The following is a 23,107-nucleotide window of genomic DNA, read 5'->3' as shown; positions in this document are numbered from 1 at the left end:
ATTAAATTACTTTTTCAGTGCCATAGCAACCAAATTATGAACAAACTATTTTAGAAAAATAGTAACAAAATTCATCTGGAGTCATCACAGGTCAAGAATTATCACTAAAATCAAAAAAATTCAAAGGAAGGTGGCCTAGATTACACCACTTCTATGTAATAAAGCAGCAGGCATCATCACTGTCTGGTACTGACTAAGAAATAGAGAAATTCTTCAGTGAATTTGATCAGGTACAAAAGAAAGAACATTAAATTACTATAATAATCTATTTCTTGATAAACCTAAAGACTCCAGCTTCTGGAATAATAACTTGTTATCTGACAAAAAAACTGCAGTGAAACCTGAAAATAGTATGGTAAAAGCCAATCATAGAACAATATTTTACATTATGTACCATCATAAGGTCAAGATATATATATATATATATATATATATATATATATATATATATATATATATATACATATGATTTAGGCATGATAGATGATATCATAAATCATTTGACAGTAAAAGAAATACTTTCTTAGTTGAATCTATGGAGAGAGGAGAAGTTTATGACCAAACCAGATACAGGGACCATTATAAGTTGCAAAATGGATGATTTTGACTATATTAAATTTAAAAGTCTTTGTATGAATAAAATCAATGCAGTCAAGATTAGAAGGAATGAAAAAAAGCTTGAAAATAATTTTCATAGCTGATATTTCTGATAAAGCACTCATTTCTAAAACAGATAGATAATTGAATCAAATTTATAAGATTACAAATCATTCTTAAATTGATAAGTAGCCAAAGGATATGAATAAGTAGTTTTCAGATTATGAAATTAAAACTATTTATATTCTTATGAAAAAATGTTCCAAATCATTACCAATCAGAGAAATGCAAATTAAAACAACTCTAAATACCACTTCACACAAATCAGATTGGCTAAGTTAAAAGAGCAAAAAAGCAATGTTGGACAGGATGTAGGAGGATTGGGACCCTAAGGCATTGTTTTTTTTTTTTATTAGCAGCTTCTGATACTTATTAAATCATTAACAATTTCTGACATTTATTAACACCATGTTGATTTAATAAAACTACTGGGGTTTGCTCATGGTGCTTCTTATATACAATGCCCTCACATTTTTCCAGTTTTTCTTTAAAAGAGAAATGAGGAAATTGACAGTCAGATGCGTGTTATAGGCAAGTTAATTATCTGTCATCTTTCTGTGGCCAACAGCCACTGGCAGACACAGAAATTTCTTCATCTGGAACTTGAAAGCAGATTTAATCCCATCAAACTTTGCCACTACCTTCTCATTGTGGGTGAACAGAGATGGAACCTTGCTAGCTTAGTTCAGATCAGGACCCAGAATTCCAGGGATTTGCTTGATCAAGAACACAGAGGCCAAAAAGACATTATACTTTTAGCCAGTTTCTTGACTACTTGTTTTTATTCAACTTCTTCAGGGCCTCAGTATCCATATGGGGAATTGCTATAGCCTTGTCTCATCACAGTGATGCTGGTATCCCAGGATTTACACAGAAAATTTAAGTTGGAGTATGGATTTGAGTCTGACCATGCCAGAGAAACATTTATCCTTTTGGTTATCACAGTTCATCAGAATGATCTGCAGCTCAAGTTCTGAAAGCTTTCTGCATTTTCACTGGGTTCCATCCAGAACCTCCTATACAGGTTGTTAAATTGTGCTACAGCAAGTTGTGTGCTACTTTGTTGCTCATCTTTGCTTATTTGTGGTAAATGCATTGTTGATGGAATTGTGAACTGTTCCAGTCACTCTAGAGAGCAATTTGGAATGATGTTCAAAGATCAGTAAAACTATGCAAATCCTTTGATTCAGCAATACCATAACTAGTTAACAGATGATATAAAAAAACAAAAAAAATTGAAAAGTTCCACATTACAACAAATATTTATAGCAACCCTTAATCTAGAAGAATTGGAAATTGAGGTGATGCTCATCAGTTAGGGAATGGTTGAATAAGCAATATGCTATGAATGTCATATAGCACTACTTTTCTGTAAGAAATCATGAATGGGGGTGGCTGGGTTCAAATCTGGTCTCAGACACAATAATAACCTAGCTGTGTGGTCTTGGGCAAGCCACTTAAGTCTATTTGCATTGCAAAAAACCTAAAAAAAAGAAACTATGAATGATTAGATTTTGGAAAAATATTGAAAGACTTGCATGAACTGATGCAGAGTGAAATGAACAAAACCAAGAGAACATTGTATATGTTAACAACAGCATTGCAAGATGATCAACTATAATGGATGAGGTTCCTCTCAGCGGTTCAGTGATGAAGAAAAATCCTGAGAAAACTGTTATGGAACATGTCAATCATATGCAGAGTACAAACTATGAAGTTTGAATGTAAAACAAAGCATATTATGCTCACTTTTTAAAATGTCTTTTATTTTTGCTACTCTTTTTTTGCCTTAGTTCTAAATATGGAATTATGTAAAACAAAATTGTACACATACAGATTTTACTGGATTGTTCACTGCCATGAGAATGAAGAAATTAAAGCTATCTATAGTCTTATGAAAATATGCTCCATAAACTTGCAAATGGATGAATATTTTAAATTACCTTTGCATATAATTGGAAAAAGTAAAATTAAATTTAAATAAAGAAAAAGGAAATGACCAAGTTGCTTAGCTGACAGTAAATTTTACAGAATAGGATAATTTATTATATAAGGTCACAGTCAGGATTTCATGGCCAACTATTCTAAGCTCCTCTTTGTTTTTTTTTATTTAAATTTATTTTTATTAAAGGTATTATTTGAGTTTTACATTTTCCCCCCCTATCTTGCTTCCCTCGCCCCTCCCCCCAAACAGAAAGCACTCTGTCAGGCTTTACTTTGTTTCCATGTTGTACCTTGATCCAAATTGGGTGTGATGAGGAAAGAAATCATATCCTTAAAGAGAAGAGAAGTCTAAGAGGTAACAAGATCAGACAATAAGCTATCTGATTTTGTTCTAAATTAAAGGGAATAGTCCTTGCACTTTGTTCAAACTCCACCTCTCCTTATCTGGACACAGATGGTATTCTCCTTTGCAGACAGCCCAAAATTGTTCCCAATTGTTGCACTGATGGAATGAGCAAGTCCTTCAAGGTTGAACATCACTCCCATGGTGCTGTTAGGGTGCACAGTGTTTTTCTGGTTCTGCTCATCTCACTCAGCATCAGTTCATGCAAATCCCTCCAGGTTTCCCTGAAATCCCATCCCTCCTGGTTTCTAATAGAACAATAGTGTTCCATGGCATACATATACCACAGTTTGCTAAGCCATTCCCCAACTGAAATACATTTACTGGATTTCCAATTCTTTACGACCACAATCAGGGCTACTATAAATATTTTTGTACAAGTAATGTTTTTACCCTTTTACATCATCTCTTCAGGGTATAGACCAAGTAGTGGTATTGCTGGGTCAAAGGGTATTCACATTTTTGTTGCCCTTTGGGCATAGTTCCAAATAGCTCTCCAGAAGGGTTGGATGAGTTCACAGCTCCACCAACAGTGTAATAGTGTCCAAGATTTCCCATATCCCTTCCAACAATGATCATTATCCTTCCTGGTTGTACTGGCCAATCTGAGAGGTGTGAGGTGGTACCTCAGAGAAGCTTTAATTTGCATTTCTCTAATAATTAATGATTTAGAGCATTTTTTTATATGGCTATGGATTACTTAGATCTCCTCATCTGTAAATTGCCTTTGCATATCCTTTGACCATTTGTCAATTGGGGAATGGCTTTTTGTTTTAAAAATATGACTCAATTCTCTGTATATTTTAGAAATGAGTCCTTTGTTAGAATCATTAGTTGTAAAGATTGTTTCCCAATTTACTACATTTCTTTTGATCTTGGTTACATTGGTTTTATCTGTGCAAAAGATTTTTAATTTAATGTAATTGAAGTCATCTAATTGGTTTTTGGTGATGTTCTCCAACTCTTCCTTAGTCATAAACTGCTCCCCTTTCCATAGATCTGACAGGTAGACTAGTCCTTGATCTTCTAATCTTGCTTATAGTATTGTTTTTTATGTCTATGTCCTGTAACCATTTGGATCTTATCTTGGTAAAGGGTGTGAGGTGTTGGTCTAATCTGAGTTTCTTCCATACTAACTTCCAATTTTCCCAGCAATTTTTATCAAAGAGGGAGTTTTTATCCCAATGGCCAGACTCTTTGGGTTTTTAAAAACAGTAGATTACTGTAATCATCTCCTGCTTTTACACCTAGTCTATTCCACTGGTCCACCACTCTATTTCTTAGCCAATACCAAACAGTTTTGATGACTGATGCTTTATAATATAATTTTAGATCGGGTAGGGCTAAGCCACCTTCTTTTGCACTTTTTTTTTCATTAAGCTGCTGGAAATTCTTGACTTTTTATTTCTCCATATGAATTTACTTACAATTTTTTCTAACTCGTTAAAGTAATTTTTTGGAATTTTGATTGGTAGGGCACTAAACAGTTTAGTTTTGGTAGAATTGTCATTTTTATTATATTAGCTCTACCTATCTACGAGCAGTTGATATTTGCCCAGTTATTTAAATCTAATTTAATTTGTGTGAGAAGTGTTTTATAATTGTTTTCAAAAAGATTCTGAGTCTGTCTTGGGAAATAGACTCCCCCAAATTTTATATTGTCTGAGGTTACTTTGAATGGGATTTATCTTTCTAGCTCTTCCTGCTGTTTCTTGCTAGACATATATAGAAAAGTCGAGGATTTATGAGGGTTTATTTTATAACCTGCAAATTTGCTAAAATTGCTAATTGTTTCCAGTAGTTTTTTAGATGATTTCTTGGGATTCTCTAGGTAGACCATCATGTCATCTGCAAAGAGTGAGAGTTTTGTCTCTTCCTTCCCAATTCTTATTCCTTTAATTCCTTTTTCTTCTCTAATTGCTGATGCTAACATTTCTAATACAATATTGAATAGTATTGGTGATAATGGGCACCCTTGTTTCACTCCTGATCTTATTGGGAATGCCTCTAGCCTCTCCCCATTGTGTATAATGCTTGTTGATGGTTTCAGATAGCTACTGCTAATTATTTTAAGGAACAATCCATTTGTTCCTACACTCTCTAGTGTTTTTAATAGGAATGGATGCTGTATTTTTTCAAAAGCTTTTTCAGCATCTATTGATATGATCATATGATTTCTGATAGGTTTGTTGTTGATATAATTGAGTATACTAACAGTTTTCCTAATATGGAACCAACCCCACATTCCTGGAATAAATCCTACTTGATCACAATGTATTATCTTAGTGATGACTTATTGTAATCGTTTTGCTAAGATTTTATTTAGGATTTTTGCATCTATATTCATTAGTGAGATAGGTCTATAATTTTCTTTCTCTGTTTTACCTCTTCCTGGTTTAGGTAACAATACCATATTGGTTTCATAGAAAGTTAGGCAGAGTTCCATCTTTCCCTATTTTTCCAAAGAGTTTATATAGGATTGAAACCAATTGTTCCTTAAATGCTTGGTAGAATTCACTTGTGAATCCATCAGACCCTGGAGATTTTTTTAAGGGCATTCAGTAATGGCTTGTTGAATTTCTTTTTCTGAGATAGGGTTGTTTAGGTAATTAATCTCTTCTTCATTTAACCTGGGCCACTTATATTTTTGTAAATATTCATCCATTTCACTTAGATTATCAAATTTATTGGCATAGAGTTGGGCAAAATAATTTTGAATTATTACTTTAATTTCCTCCTCATTGGTGGTGAGTTCACCTTTTTCATTTATGATACTAGCAATTTGATTTTCTTCTTTCTTTTTTTAATCAAATAGACTAGAGGTTTATCAATTTTATTTTTTTCATAATACCAACTTTTGTTTTTATTTATTAATTCAATAGTTTTTTTCCTTTAAATTTTATTAAATTCTCCTTTAATTTTTAGTAGTTCTAATTTTGTACTTAATTGGGGATTTATGATTTGTTCTTTCTCTAATTTTTTTAGTTGCATGTTTAGTTCATTGATTTCCTCTTTCTCCAATTTATTCATATAAGCATTTAGAGCTATAATATATCCCTTGAAAGTTGCTTTGAATGAATACCATAGGTTTTGGTATGTTGTTTCATTATTATCATTATCTAGGATAAAATGGTTAATTCTTTCTATAATTTGTTTTTTGGTCCACTCATTTTTTAAAATGAGGTTATTCAGTTTCGAATTTGTTCTGGGACTTGTATTACATTGTGATCTGAGAAAGATGTATTCACTATTTCTGTCTTTCTGCAGTTGATCATTAGGTTTTTATGTACTAGTACATGGTCAATTTTTGTACAAGTTCCATGTACTGCAGAGAAAAAGGTATATTCCTTTCTATCCCCATTCAGTTTCCTCCATAAGTCTACCATATATAATTTTTCTAACAATCTATTTACCTCCCTAATTTCTTTCTTGTTTGTTTTATGATTCGATTTATCTAGATCTGATAGAGGGAGGTTGAGGTCTCCCATTAGTAGAGTTTTGCTGTCTATGTCTTCCTCTAATTCTTTCAGCTTCTCCTCTAAGAATTTGGGTGCTGTCCCACTGGGTGCATATATATATTCACTAATGAAATGACTATTGCCTATGGTATCTTTTAGGAGGATAAAGTTTCCTTCCTTATCTCTTTTAAAGCTATCTATTTTTGCTGCTGCTTTGTCTGAGATAAGGATTGCTACCCCTGCTTTTTTTACTTCAGCTGAAGCAAAATATATTTTGCTCCAACCTTTTACCTTTACTCTATATGTATCTCTGTGCTTCAGATGAGTTTCTTGTAAGCAGCATATTGTAGGATTCTGTTTTTTAATCCACTCTGCTATTTGCGTATGTTTTAAGGGAGAGTTCATCCCATTCACATTCAAGGTTATGATTACTAATTCTTTACTGACCTCCCTGCTATCTTTCCTCTGTATTTGCCCCCTTCCCCCCCCTTTTATCCATATTTCCCAGTCTTTTGTTTCTGAAAACCACCACATTCAGTGTGTTTGCCCTCCTATATTACACCTTCCCCTTTCTTTCCCCCTTTCCCTTTTTCCCTTTTCCCTTCCCTTCCTTTTGTTATTTCCCCTTATTTCCCCTACTCCCCTTCCCTTTCTCTGTCCCCCCTCCCCTTTTCCCCTTTTAATACTTGAAAGGTTAGATGTTTTATAAGTTAACTGAGTATGTGTAGGCTGACTTTAAGCCAAGTCTGATGAGAAGAAGATTCAGGTGTTTCTCCTCTGCTCCCTTCTTCCCCACTATTACCATAGGTTTTTTGTGCCTCTTAGTGTAATGAGATTTACCCCATTCAATGCCCTCCCTCCTCCCATCTCTTTCCTGTCCCCCTTTTTAGGGCAGTAGTGTTTTTTTTAGATCATTCTTTCTAAGTCATAAAAAATTCTGAGTGTTTGTCCCTTCTAGTTTTGTATATTCTATCGAATAGAGTCAAAATTGCTGAGAGTTATTAGAGTCTTTCTCCCAAGTGGGGTTAAAGCCAGTTATATTCATTAGATAGTAGTCTCATGGATAGGTCATGAATGTCCATCATTTCCGACTAGGTGTATTCTCTCTGTTAGAGTTACATTTCTCAAGGTTTATGAGAATCTTTTTTTTTTTTTTTTACCCCCATGCTGGGATATAGCCTGTTTCATTTTACTGGATTGCATTTTTTTTTCTTTTACTGCCCCTCCCCCCCTTTTTTTAACCTTTTCATGTCTCTCTTGAACCTCCTGTTTGATGTCCAAATTTTCTATTTAGCTCTCTTCTTTTCATCAGAAATTTTTGGAATTCTTCCATTTTTGTTAAATGTTCCTATTTTTCCCTGGAAGCGAAGGCTCAGCTTTGCAGGAAAGTAGATTATTGGCTGCATTGCAAGCTCCCATGCTCTTTGAAATATCTTGTTCCAGGCCCTTTGATCCCTTAAAGTTGATGCAGCCAGTTCCTGAGTGATCCTTACTGTGGCTCCTTGAAATTTAAATTGTTTCTCTCTGGCTGCTTGCAGGATTTTCTCTTTTATCTGATAGTTCTGCAGTTTGGCCACATTCCTTGGTGTTTTCATTTTAGGATCTTTTTCTGGTGGGGATCGATGTACTCTATCAATAATTACTTTGCCCTCCAATTCCATGATATCAGGGCAGTTTTCCATCACTAGATCCTGTAATATTAAGTCTAGGCTTTTTTTCTCTTCGATGTTTTCAGGAAGTCCTATAATTTTCAGGTTGCCCCTCCTCAAATCTATTCTCAAGGTCAGTGGTTTTGTTGATGAGGTATTTTACATTTGCTTCTATTTTTTCTGTTTTTTTGATTTTGTTTAACTGACTCTTGCTGTCTCCTGGAGTCATTAGTTTCTGTAGACTCCATTATTTTTTGGGGGGAGGAGTTTTCTTCATTAACCTTTTGCAACTCCTTTTCCAATTTGTCAATTCTACTTTAGAAAGAGCTTTCCATTTGACCAATTGAGGTTTTGAGAGAATTAATTTCTTTTTGCATTTGTTCATTTGAGGATATGAGAGAATTATTCTCATTTTGTATTTGTCCAATTTATGGTCTGAGAGATTTATTCTCCTTTTGTGTTTGTCCAATTATACTTTCTAAGGTTTTGTTTTCTTGTTGCAAGCTATTAATTGTCTCTCCCAAATTTTTAAGCTCCTTCCTTATTTCTTCAAGGGAGCCTTTCTGTGCTGGAGACCAGATTGTATTCTCCTCAGAGGTTCCAGGTCTCTCTGAGTTGGGGTTTTTCCCTTCCAGGAATTTTTCTATGGATCCACCTTTCCACTGACCCTTCTTCATTATGTTAAGACCTTGAGTTGGTGGGGGGGATGGTTCACCTGGGCTTAGGATCGCTAAAGGCTTTACTGAGTGCAGTTTCTCGGGCTGGCCGGTAGGAGGTGCTGCTTGCCCTCTCTGGAGTGTCTGTGACCTTGGTTGAGAGGTCTTCTCCCTTTGTGGGAAGGGAGGAGTTGGAACTATTGAATTCCTTTGCCTTCAATCAATGGTGGGCTGGGCTGGTTCTGCTCACACACCTGGGCCTGCCTGAATTCCGCCAAAGCCGCTGCTGGAGACAAATCTTGAGGTAGATGTTCTTTCTCCTGGCTTTTCATTCTGGGTTTTGTGGGTCGGATTTCTTTTAAGAGGTTTGTTTCATGTGATAGATGGGAAAGAGATCAGGAGACTTTAGAACTGTGCCTGTCTTCTCTAGGCCATCTTGCTAAGCTGGTTTTTGGATGAGGAAATTAGGGCTTGGTTCAGTGACTTCCTCAAGGTCACATAAGTAATGGTTAGTATCAGAGGGAGACTTTTTCCTCTGATGCACAGTAAAGTCACACATAAATACAAATTAAATAGCAACATATATGTGCCACCTTAACTGTCCCCAGATATCATCAGATCCTCCTGTCAAGCATATTTTCTTCTTTCTAGACGGTCCTCAATGAAATCCAATTTTATTGAAAAAAAATTAATTGGTTGTCTAAAGAGAGCACTTTTTAAGAGACATTTGATAATGTTTATAATAGAGAATATTTGAGTATATTTGATTTCTATGCAGAAGATTGTAGTTTACTATATATTATATATTCACATAAATATATATATATATATATATATATATATATATATAGAGAGAGAGAGAGAGAGAGAGAGAGAGAGAGAGAGAACATGAGTTCTTATAATATATAACACATATGAGATGAATATTACAAAACAATTCATTTCTGAACCTGAATTGAATGTAAACTAATTTCAAAATGTATCTAGCAAAAAGATCCTGGTCATATCATGAGATTGGCTTCAAGAACAACCTATCATTTGAGATATGATTAAAAATTTTTCAGATGTTTAACATAATATAATTCTTGAATTCGTTAGCAATTGGAAGTTATATTTATAATACAGTATTATTTGACTAACAAGCCTATAAATGACAATGAAAAAGAATGGATGAAGAAAAATGAATTGTACCATTCAATTTACAATTCATTCGAAATGGGGCTACTTGAAAATATATGTAAATCCATACACATGGATTTACATCCTTTCATGGATACTAAATGTATGAGTGAGGGCAAGTCATTTACCCATTTTCAGCTTCATTTTCTTCATCTAAAATTGTTAACAATATTACATACATCTTAGGATTGTTGTTATGATCAAATGTGATAATTTATGAGAACCACTTTGTACATCTTAAAGAACAACTTAAAGGTAAGCTACCAGTTGTAAATGAGATAATATATTTTAGTAAAAGACTATATAAAGTTTAAGTTGATTGTATTGCTGTTAATAATGTTGCCATTTTTATTGTTGCTTCCTAAGCAGGTATTTTGAGAGTTAGTTTGGGAATAGTGCCTTAGTGAAATTATCTCTAACAAAGAAGTGTGAGTATGAAAGGAGACTGCACTAAAAGAGAACATAAGCACTATTATATCAAAAACTTGCAAATAAATTTAACATGAGTAGCATTAGGTAGAGTTTTATAATTTTTCTCCCTCTCTCCCTCCTTTCCCCTCCCAACAGAAAGCAATCTGATACAGGCTCCACCTTTATAAACATGATAAACATAGATCCACAGTGATCATGTTATGACAGAAAATTCAGATCCAAATGGAAAAAATGGAAACATTAGAGAGAAAAAATATGACAAGAATACATAAATTCAGGGGCAGTTAGTTGGCACCGTGGATAGAGCACTGACCCTGGAGTCAGAAGTACCCAGGTTCAAATCCAACCTCAGACACTTAATAATTAGCTAGCTGTGTGGCCTTAGGCAAGCCACTTAACCCCTTTTGCCTTGCAAAAATGTAAAAAAAAGATTACATAAAGCCTCTTTAAAACATTAAAGATAATGATCTTTGTTCTTCATTTAAACTCCACAGTTCCTTCTTTGGATACCTGTGGTATTTTCCATCACAAGTCTTTTAAAGTTGGCTTTGATTATTGTATTGCAGCATTAGATAGACTGCTTATTTTTCTTTATAACTTAGAAATGATAACCCAAAGCTTCAAACCTCTGATTTAACCAGATCTATTCTGAAAAACTTGTGGATAGGCTATTGTAAGTCAATTGGAAAAAAGGCAGAAGAATCTTTCTGACTCCAGATTTGCTATTCTGTCCTCTGCACAATCTAGCTATTCAGTTTCAGCATTTACCTTAGAGGTTTGTGGAAATCAAAAAATTAATACATGTAAAACATTTTACAAACATGAGAGAATGCAGAAAAGGCTTACCTGGACTTTACTCTTACCACTCTGGGTTCTGAAAGGTCAACTTTCACATTACCTTAACCAGAACAAGTCTTTTTGACCATCATTTTGAGAATATTTCTAGATCATAAAACTATGCTTCTTCCCACCCCATTTTATGTGTCTTTTTACATTATTGAATATAAACTCTTTGAGGGAAGAGACTGTTTTGCTTGGTTGTAATAATATATCTAGAGCTTAGTACAACAATCTGACACAGAGGAAATACCAAATAATTTTTAATAAATTCATTATTATATTGATTCCCTGAAAAATTATAAATTCTCACAATATTAAAATGGATCTCTAATAATATTGACTTGGATTTTCCTTCAAAAGTATTGAGAATGAAACTCATCTAGGTCTGTGTTTCTCTATAAGTTCATCATTAAAGTAAGTTCTTTCAAGGAGAGAGGTGTTAATAGCCAGCAGGGGCTGATAGGTCAAATGATATTTTTTTAAGGATGAAAGTAATATGCACATGTTACTAGGCAGCAAGATCATAGTAGACAGGGAGAGATTGAAGAATAATGACAGGGCATCATGGAAAAAGCAATCTTTGGGAGAGGAAAAGATGGAATAAGAACAAAGTTACACATAGAGAGAATAACGTTTCAAAGAAAAGGGTCACATCTTCATATAAATTGGACTGAAGGACATAATAGTGGGGTAAAGAAGACAATAGAGCAATAAAAAGAGAAGGAGCAGGGAAGAAGAAAGTACTCTTTGGAAATGGCCTCATTTTTTTCAGTGAATATAAAGAAATGTTTTCAGCTGAGAGAGAAAGAGGGCTAAAAATGTCTATAAATGCTTCTGTGAGGGGTGGTGTAATGAATCCATTAGGAATGTGTAAAAGACTGGCCCTCCAAACAAGGATGCCCATTATCACCACTACTATTCCATATTGTATTAGAAATGGTATTAGCAATAAGAGAAGAAAAAGAAATTGAAGTAATTAGAATTGGGAAGGAAGAGACAAAAATCTCACTCTTTGCAGATGACATGATGGTATACCTAGAGAATCACACAAAAACAATTCATCTAAAAAAACTATTGGGAAAAAATTAGCAACTTTAGCAAAGTAGCAGGATATAAAATAATCCCTTATAAATCCTCAACATTTCTATATATGACTAGCAAAACAAAGCAGAAAAAAGCCAGAAAGAGAAATTCCATTCAAAGAAACCTCAGACAATATAAAATTACTTGGGAGTCTACCTGCCAAGGCAGACTCAAGAACTTTTTGAAAACAATTACAAAACACTTCTCACACAAATAAAAGCAGATTTAAGTAAGTGGGCAAAGATCAACTATTCATGGATAGGTCAAGATAATATAATGAAAATGATCATGTTACCAAAAATAAACTACCTGTTTAGTGCCCTACCAATAACCCCCCCCCAAATATTAATGAGTTAGAAAAAGTTATAAGTAAATTTATGTGGAGAAATAAAAAATAAAGAATTTCCAGGGATTCAATGAAAAAAGTGCAAAAGAAGCTTTACCAGATCTAAAATTATATTATAAAGCATCAGTCATCAAAACTGTCTGGTATTTGCTAAGAAATAGAGTGGTGGATCAGTGGAATAGACAGTGCAAATATCAGGAAATCATTATAGTCAACTGCTGTTTGATAAACCTAAAGAGTGCATCTATTGGGCTAAAAATGCTATCTTTGATAAAAACTGCTGGGAAAATTGGAAGTTAGTATGGAAGAAACTTAGATTAGACCAACACCTCACACCCTATATCAAGATAAGATCAAAATGGATACAGGTTTTAGAGATAAAACACAATATTACAAGCAAACTAGAAGATCAAGTAGTAGTTGACCTGTCAGATCTATGGAAAGGGAAGCAGTTTATGACCAAGGAAGAACTGGAGAACATCATTAAATGCAAAGTAGACTATTTTGATTACTTAAAAGGCTTTTGCACAGACAAAACCACTGTAACCAAGATCAAAAAAATGTAGTAAATTGGGAAACAATTTTTGCAACTACTATTTCTGACAAAGGACTAATTTCTAAAAATATCCAGAGAACTGAGACAAATTAAAAAAAAAAAACAAGCCATTGCCCAATTGACAAATGCTCAAAGATATGCAAATAAATTTACAGATGAAAAAAACCAAAGCAATTCATAGTCATATGAAAAATTGCTCCAAATCATTACTTATAAGAGAAATGTAAATTAAAGTATCTCTGAGATGCCACCTCACAATGCTAAGACTGGCCAATAGTACCAGAAAGAAAAATGATCAATGTTGTAAGGGATAGGGTATATCTGGGACACTAAAACCTTGTTGGCGGAGCTGTGAAGTCATCCAACCTTTCTGGAGAGCAATTTGGAATTACAAACAAAAGGCAATAAAAAGGTTCATACCCTTTGTTCCTGCAGTACCACTACTGGGTCTATACCCTGAGGAGATCCTGAAAGAGGGCAAAGACATCACTTGTACAAAAATATTCATAGAAGCCCTGTTTGTGGTGGCAAAGAACTGCAAATTAAGTGAATGTCCTTCATTTGGGGCATGGATTAATGAACTGTGGTATATGTATGTCATAGAACACTATTGTTCTATTAGAAGCCAGGAGGGATTGAATTCAGGGAAGCCTGGAAGGATTTGTGTGAACTGATGCTGAGTGAGATTGGCAGAAAGAGAAGAACACTGTACACCTTAACAGCAGCATGGGGCTAATGATCAACTTTGATGGACTTGCTCATTCCATCAGTGCAACAGCCAGGGACAATTTTGGGCTGTCTGTGATGGAGATCACCATCTGTATCCAGAGAAAGAATGGTAGAGTTAGAATAAAGACCAAGGTCTAATACCTTTAATTTAGGAAAAAACTGATATCTTATTGTCTGATTTTGCTATCTCTTTTACTTTATGTTTCTTTTTTAAGGGAAGTAAGAATGGAGGAAAAAATTGTAAAACTCAAAATAAATAAAATCTCTCTTAAAAAAAAAAGAATGGCCTTACCTTACATCTTGGGGTGGCTAGGTGGCACAGTGGATAAAGCACCAGCCCTGGAGTCAGGAGTACCTGGGTTCAAATCCGTTTCAGACACTTAATAATTACCTAGCTGTGTGGCCTTGGGCAAGCAACTTAACCCCATTGCCTCGCAAAAAAAAAAAACCAAAACAACAACAACAAAAAAAGAATGGCCTTCCTAAATGGATGGAAGAATAGGTATTTATAGTTGACCAATGATTTCACAATTTTTAATTTTTTTTTAATTTGTCAAATAAGCAAACATTTCAGTATCATAGTACAATAAAAAGATGATTATACAAGAAACTGCAAATTTACTATGCATAACTTGCTATTTCCTTCAAAAACACAAGATTATCATGTAAATGTCTTTTTTCTTCCTCCCACTCCCCAAGAGATTACCATTAGACCAAATAGACATATTACACATATATATTATATACAATGTAAAATTATTTTCTACATATTTTTATTTATTTGGATGCAGACAGCTTCTTCTTATTTCCTTGATAGTTAATTTGGGTATTTATAAAAGATAAAATATCTTACCCACTCAAAGTTTTTCTTAAAACAATATTGCTGACATTTGCATACAAAGTTTTGCTTTCTCATTTCTCTCTTCAGTCTTTCATTCATTCATTCGTTTCATATTTTACTAAAATATTTGAGCTTATATTTCTTACAGAATAGTAGTATTCCATCATAATTGTATGCCACAACTTGTTCTACCATTCACATACTGAGGGGCATCTCCAGAATTTTCAGTTCTACACATATTAGTACATATGGTGGCTTTACAGTGTAACTTCAGCAACTTAAACATCGAAAATAACATAGCATATTTAATTTCTGTTTCTAAACAATTATTACTTGTATTTTTATTTTGAATATGATAGCTTTCTTTTGAGATTCTTGGACCTAAATATCATCTTTTGCTTCCTTACTGATTCTATTGCAAAATATGAACATTGTCATTTGAAACTTGATTACTTTTTTATTGTGCCTAGCAATGATGGATTGCAGTACTAGATGGTAAGAACATTTTGTTAACTTACTGAACATGGGTTTGAATTACTGAAATGTAAATTGACTGGGTCATTTAAAATGATATAAAACAGTGTTTTAATTCTGGTAAATCATGGAAGCATGTCATCTTTGACAGGTGCTCTAAAGAGCTAGGAGAAACCTTAGAAGTCTTTAATCCAGTTTCTGTTTTTTTGCAGGCAAGGAAACTGAACTATAGAGAAATTATTTGCCCAAGGTCATACAGATAGTAAACAAGTCAAAATGTGAATGTAGGTCATCTTATTCCAAAAAGAGAGACTTTTTCTCTATGCCATGCTGTGTCTCAAGACAGTAAGTAATGTATTGATTTATTATAACTTTTTTGAAAAATCATATTTTCTTTCTAAAAACTTGAACTGTAAGCCCTCATAGTAATGTGGAAAATATATCATGTCACCACTATAGAGTGCTATAATCCCATGGACTGTCAAAAAATGGATTTTTCTGTGATTACACACTTGCCATTGCAAAATGAATGGTGAAACTAAGGAAATTATATATGGCTAAAGAGCAAATATTGAATAATAGTAGCCTGAACAACCTAATTATTCATCAGAAGTTGGGTGACCTGACTTTCAAAATAGAGAAAACTGACATTTTCTTGTCCTTGGGACTAGTCTCAGACTTTCTTTTGACGTGCCCAGAATTGGAATCAGAGAAACACAAAAATGTAATGCTCTGAGGGACCTTAGACATTCACTATGACAATACTTTCATTTTGTAAATGAAGAAACTGAGACTGGGATAAGGCAATAGTCTCAATGCTGAGCTTTCTACTTTCCTTTTTTCCAACTATTATGTTTCTAGGTCTCTGGCTTTATTTATGGCCTGAATAGGATGAAAATACATGAACACATCATCAAAATATTTGATTTCAGGTATCTAGAAAGTTTTCTCTGAGATTTTGCTATAGATAGAGTCATAATTAGAAATTTTTGCCTTTGTGTACACACACCTCACAAAATATATCCAGGACAAGCAGCAGGAAATACACCCTCAAAAGAACATTCAAAAATATATTTAGTGAAGACAAGAAGGAGAATGACAGAGACCTCAAAACAGAGTCATTTGAAGGAAGACTAGGATGGGACTGTTTTGGGAAAGCGTTCACTTGAGCTTATTTTATACCACTAAAAGGATTAAAATGCTAGGAATAACTTCTAAATTCATACTTTTGGACAAAGTTATGGTTGCTCAGCCCAACTTTTGTCTCTGAATAGAATTAAACACATATCAGAATCTCTGTGTTTCACCATATCTGAAAACTCAACAATGATTAATTATGCACTTTTTATACTAGTCACTTTGGGAGATTTAGAAGATCTTTATACTTGCCTTCAAGGAAATTATTTGGAGTGTGGGGTGTCTGAGGGTGGAAGAGATATAACAAAGACACAGTTAATCATATACAAAGTTATGCCTAACTTATTGAGCGAAGGGCCCTGGCTGCCTCTGTGATATAAATAGACATCTTTCTATGAAATACTGAAAAGAGAGAATTCTTGTATGGGAATGTATGGGATGTATGGGAATTAGTCTCACAAAGTGACTCAGTCACATGCATTGTGATACAGCAAGTAGAAATTTGCCTCTGGATTATTGATTTGATTGGTCAAGCTTAGTTTTTAAAAACTATTTATTGATATGTTTTATTATTGTATCATCTTCAATTTCAAAATACTCCTTTCTCTTTTCTGTTATGCAATAATTATGACCCTTGTAGCAAGGTATAAGAGAGAATAAAAAAAGTTTAATTAGATAACCCTCTGAATACTTTATTTGTTTTTATTTGTTTAATTTATGTAATCAGGTGGTTCTAGTGAGCAAAGCAAGCTGAACCACCTAGACTAATATAGAAAAGCTACAACTAATCTTTCTTGTGAAAGTCACTTCCTCTTCCTTTTTGGGGAAGAACATGACCTGTTTTTAAGGTCCATCTGAATGAAGGGTTCCTGCTAGGCATCCTTGATAAGAAAGGGAACAACCTTAATTGCTTCCTTAATTTTCTGTGGAAATCTGGCTCTGAATATCTCTTTCTTCTAATGCACAGTAATTAAAATTGCACTTTGAACCACTAGTTAGTTTGCAGTGGCAAAAGCCATTTTAGGTTCATGAAACCTAAACATTAAATATGATTTCCTTCCAGATGTCTTTCCTCTTTTCTCAATCTTTCCATTAGAAACAAAGTAACCAGTATTCTCAAATATAGTATGTAGTCTCCACAGGGAGGATAGGATAAAGGTAAACAATTTATCCTGGACTGGAGCAGTCTTTTAGGACTTGTGATGATTGCATTATTTTTTTATCCCTTTGGGCAGAACTCCACACAGTTACCTGGGCCCTTCCATCTGTTTGTTATGGCTTCTACTTTTTCTTCTACACTTAGTTTCTATCCCCTTGCTTAATTTGACTTCCACTTTTTCTTTCTATATTCTATTCCAAGGAAGGGTTAAAAGTTTTCTTGGTAGTTTTCCATAATATCACATGTGATATTATGATAAAACCTAGAGAGGGGAAAAGGAGTACCAACTAGATGGTGGTTCTGCTTCCATTTACCCTTGATCCACATCCAAACTTTTGGGTTGAGTTATAAGAGGTGAGTGACAGCTATAAATAATAGCTTCAACATTTTATTTCAAACCACTAATGCAACTTATTAAGCAGTTACTATATAGCAGGCACAGTGCTAGGGTATGGAAATACAAAGTCAGGGATAATGAAATGTCCTAAAGTGGAACTGAAATAATTACATGTATATGAATTAGTTAAAAAACATCTAATTTAATTTGGCACTTAATGATTAACGTTCCTATGCGTAGAACAGGATTAAGTCCACTATGTTCTCTGTACTTTGACATTTTATTTTGATTAATCATTTTATAAAGAAAAGATCATATATTACAAAGCATAACAGGTACACTTGAGAGACTTTTTGCAACTGACTAGGTATGCAACTGAGCCCTTAATTAGATTTTATTTATGGTGAATTTTTATTTTGCATCGATTCAGAAATTCTGTAACTTTCTGTGTTTTGCCAAAAGAAAAGGATAATTTCAGTCAAATTGACTTCAAGAATAGATTTTATTTTTCATATGAATATATGATCAATGATCTTGCTAAATGTTATCTAACAAATACAACAAAGTAATTATGAAACTCCTATTCCTAAATTGAAGCAGCAGTCAGATTATTATCTATGATTGATCATACTTTTCAGAGAATATTTGAATAAACTTTTGTGTATTAATTATTTGTAGTTTTAGGGGGGGAGGAAACTTCCTTACTTAGTAAAAGGGATATAATGTATCTAAACCTGATTGAGTTTTGATGAAATTGTCAATTATGTTAACATTGTAAAACAAGAAATAGATGTAAGAGTTAGGATATACACACAGACCTTCAAAATTCTTACATAAGCAGCTTTACATAAGAATATCAAAACAAATAACATTTCTTTGTGTTCTCATGAGATAAGACGGCAAAATACAGTTTAAAAAAGCAAAAAACGTCAAAATATTGAAATCTTACTAAGTATGCTTCCTGCAAATTGTACTTAGCACTAAAATGGGTGTATCATCAACTCAAATTAAAGATTTGTATGTTTTTATAATCTGCCTCTGCTATGTCATAATAGATTTGGAAACTGAAATTACCAGTTCTAGATGAGAATTTAGACATTCAAGAAATGGTTGATTTTTATCAATGATATTGTCCATTCTAAATGATATAACTATATATATTTCAGATCAATTTTAAGAAATAACAGAGTCCTGCCTCAGGGATAGCCAAGAGACCCTTGTAATCTCCTTCTGACCAATTGTTTGACCTCCTTACCATCTGCAGACTGATAGTTCTGGAAGCAGCTACTGTAGTTGCTTATTCAGTGATTTCCATTGTTCCTGATTTACTAGGATTGGGTCTGAGCTATTGAGGCCTGGGTGGAATTGCATTCCACTCTCACTCTGGTGCAGCAGACCTTTCCTGATAACCTTTTAAGTAGTTTAGGACTGGAAAAATTTTCACTCCATTATTTTGTGGCACAGGGGACAGAGCACTGACTTTGGAAGCAAGAGGACAGAAGTTTAAATCTTACCTCAGACACTTGACTCTTACTAGCTGTGTGACCTTGGGCAAGTCATTTAGCCCTGATGGCCTCACATCCAGGACCATCTCCTGTAGTCCTGCTTAATTTATTTCTGGGCACTGAACCCAAATGACTCTGGAGGAGAAAGTAAGTCTGAGGGACTTAAGAACAGTACCCCCTTGCTCAAATCCAATTCATGTGATTGTCATGGCATCACCTCCCTGATGTCATGTCTTTGAATATGAAGGACAAGCATCAATATGCCACCCTAGAATTTGTATAGAGTCATAATTTAAAGGTATTTGGATGCATTTTGGGAGAGAGCTCTGATTAGTACTTCCTTTATTCTGTTCCACCTCCTAGGTTTGAATTCAGAATTCAATTTGAACCAAAAGTTCATTGCAATATTTAGGGATTTAGGGTCTACTCTAAGTGATATACATCAAAAATATGGCCAAAGGAGAAAGTTGAATCTATCTATATTAGAGTATTGACTGTCAGCATAAAGGAAAAATTAATGGGAATTGCACATTTGAAACCATTAACTTAATTGAAATGCTAATGTTAAAACATATTTGACAAGGAAAAATTGATGACTGAAGCTAAAATATATCTAATCAAGAACTTTTCAATGCTAATGAAATATGGGACTTACCAAGAGAAAAGAGTTACAAAAAGATTAATTATCATCTTCATATCAAAATAAAAAAGACTGATCTATGCTCTCACAACATACAATAACAGGTGAAAACCTACAAAAATAATTTTACAAGAAACTGACCTTTATTAATGAAACATTAGCTAGTACTGACAAAATTAATAAAGTTATTGACTGCAACCAAACATGTTTTAATTCCAGAGGGAGTCTATGAAATAACTAAGATCATATGCTAGAATCAAAATTCACTACATAGGTAAAATCCTTTTGAAATTGATTAAATATATATTAACAAAAGCATCAAACAAATAGCTGAGTCATGGACATTTGTTTATAGAAACAGAAGGATTTATTGTGATCCAGAATCAGATCATTGCCAGAAGAAATTACTGAAAGGTGATACCTAAGTAGCTCAGACTGCAAATGAAACACCTAATTTACTGAAGAGGCAAGAACTTTATGACTTTAGGTCACTTGAATCTGATATCTACCAGATGTTTGAAAGATGTATGATCATGTAAATCACGTTGGCACAATACATAAACCACTGGACCTGGAATTAGAAAAACCTGAATTCAAATATGTCCTCAAACACTTCCTTGCTATATGACCCTGTGCAAATTGACAATAGTCTGCTTCAGTTTTTCCAACTGTAGTTTGGATAATAATAGCAACTACCTGGGTGGCTAGGTGGCACAGTGGATAAAGCACCAGCCCTGGAGTCAGGAGCACCTGGGTTCAAATCTGGTCTCAGACACTTAATAATTACCTAGCACTTGCCTTGCAAAAATCTAAAAAAAAAATAGCAACTACCTCTCAGTGTTGCTGTATCAAATAATAAAATAATTTTAAAACTCTTGTGATAGGACTTAGTAAATAATAAAAGCCATTGGTTCTTCCTCTTATCTTTATTTTTACATAAATTTTGACCTTTAATCCTGAGTCTCAGCCTGCCACCTCTGGGCTGGCTCTCTACTCTCTGCCCCCCCCAAATCACCCACACTCCCTTGCAACAAACCTTGTTGGAAGATGTTCTTCTCCTTCGCTCTTTCTGGATTCTGTGGATTTGAATTCTGTTAATTGGCTTAATTCATATTGATTCTGAGGGAAATCCAGGAGACCTTAGAACAGTGCCTGGCTCCTCTTCACCATCTGGACTGGAAGTCTAGTTTTTCATTTTTTAAATGTAGTTTAACTGCTTTTTGATGTCTCAATAAATCACTAGAGTCCACTAGACTCAGTCAAATATTCTTCAAGTAATTATTTTCTTCAGTTAGCTTTTGCATCTCTTTTCCATTGATACATTTCATCTTTCATTTGCTCAATTGTATTTTTATAGCATTTGTTTTATTCTTTGTTTTGTGTTTACTTTCTCAAGATGTTGAATTTCTCTTGCATTTCTTTCCCTAATTTTTCGACTCAATTTTAAAAAATCCTGAGTTCTTCTAAGACATCTTTCTGAATTGGAGACAATTCATAATTTCTTTGCAGCTTCACATGTAATATCCCTTCTGTCATCCTTTTCTGAGACCCTGCTCTCACCTTTCTTACTCACTATGAGTTTTGTTATTGAGCACTATCTCAGTTCTTGTTTTGGGGAAGGGGATTGTAGACCTTCAGTTTTAAGAATCCTAGAGTCTTGCTCACTGGCCTGAAGACACTGACATTAGGAATTACAAATTGTTGCTCATTGGACCTATTCATTAGTACTATCAGCACTTGCTATCTGGACTTTTTGCTTTGGGGATGTCAGCTGCTTACTTCCTATGCTGTTCCCATTGGGAATGGTGGAAAAGCTCGTGGTTCGTTCTCTGGACTGTGCAGAAATTCCAGTAGCTTACTCTCTGGACATCCAGGTGGGGAATGCTAAGGGTTAGCCCTTTGAGTTGTATCATGCAGTTCAGTCTCAATGAATGAAATGGGGTCCAGGGCACCTGAATGTTATGTTTCTCACACTTGCCTGATGTGTCATTGACTTACCAAGTCTACATTTCAAGGATTTCTTCTGGACATCTTTCCCACAGGTAAGACTTTCAGTTAGTCCCTGAATCACTCCATACCCTTTATGATTTTCCCTTCCTTGTGCTAAGTACCCTCATGCATCTCCCCAACCTTGCCATGACAGACTTTGCTAGAAGATGTTTTACTCTGTTCTTGTGTGGGTGCTGCCACTACAATATCTGTGATTTGAATAATGTTGTTTGTGAGGGGAAACCCAGGAGAATTTAAATAATTTCCTGGCTTTTCTCTACCATCTTGGATGGAAATCTCAGGGTAGGACAATTTTTTTTTTAAACATAATTGGGGGAGTGGTTAGGTGGTGTAGTGGATAAAGCACTGGCCTTGGAGTCAGGAGTACCTGGGTTCAAATCCGGTCTCAGACACTTAATGATTACCTAGCTGTGTGGCCCTGGGCAAGCCACTTAACCCCATTTGTCTTGTAAACAAACATAATTGGGAATATGTTATTCCTTCTTTGAGTCAAATCAGTTAAATGTAAAATTTACTCAGTACTCACACCCTACCTTTTTTCATTCTACTATGATAGGACATTGTGTTGCTTTATGTATTGCTATTTATCCTCTAATGTCTTATCTCCTAGAACAAACCATTTCATGTCAAATTGTGTTTTTGTTTTAGGATTTTTTTGCAAGGCAAATGGGGTTAAGTGGCTTACCCAAGGCCACACAGTTAGGTAATTATTAAGTGTCTGAAGCTGGATTTGAACTCAGGTACTCCTGACTCCAGGGCCAGTGCTCTTTCTGTTGCACCACCTAGCTGCCCCACTGCGCCACCTAGCTGCCCTGTCAAATTATTTTAAAACTGATTTGTATTCACAACCTCTGTCAATATATATATATATATATATATATATTCCTCTTATCTTTCAAGATAGAAGTATAATTATCAAAAACTGATTGATTTATAAGTATCATTACCTTGTAATCACTTCATACCCACAGCCTCTGTCCAAGTACACATCCTTTCAACTGTCCAATTAGAAATTAAATTCCTGGACTTCTGGCCAAGATGATATAGAGAAGACAGGTACTGTGTTAAGGTC

General features: G+C 34.4%; 1 pseudogene; it reads right to left on the bottom strand.

The window, feature by feature from the left end:
- Nucleotides 1–1,082: 1,082 nt before the first annotated feature.
- The window catches only part of LOC141506177 (large ribosomal subunit protein uL1 pseudogene), an 83,393-nt pseudogene continuing 61,368 nt past the window's right edge, over nucleotides 1,083–23,107 (bottom strand).

Source organism: Macrotis lagotis, chromosome 1, assembly GCF_037893015.1.
Source record: "Macrotis lagotis isolate mMagLag1 chromosome 1, bilby.v1.9.chrom.fasta, whole genome shotgun sequence".
Classification (NCBI taxonomy): Eukaryota; Metazoa; Chordata; class Mammalia; order Peramelemorphia; family Peramelidae; genus Macrotis; species Macrotis lagotis.
The sequence above is the reverse complement of the archived record's forward strand: the minus strand, read 5'-3'. Positions and strand labels throughout refer to the sequence as shown.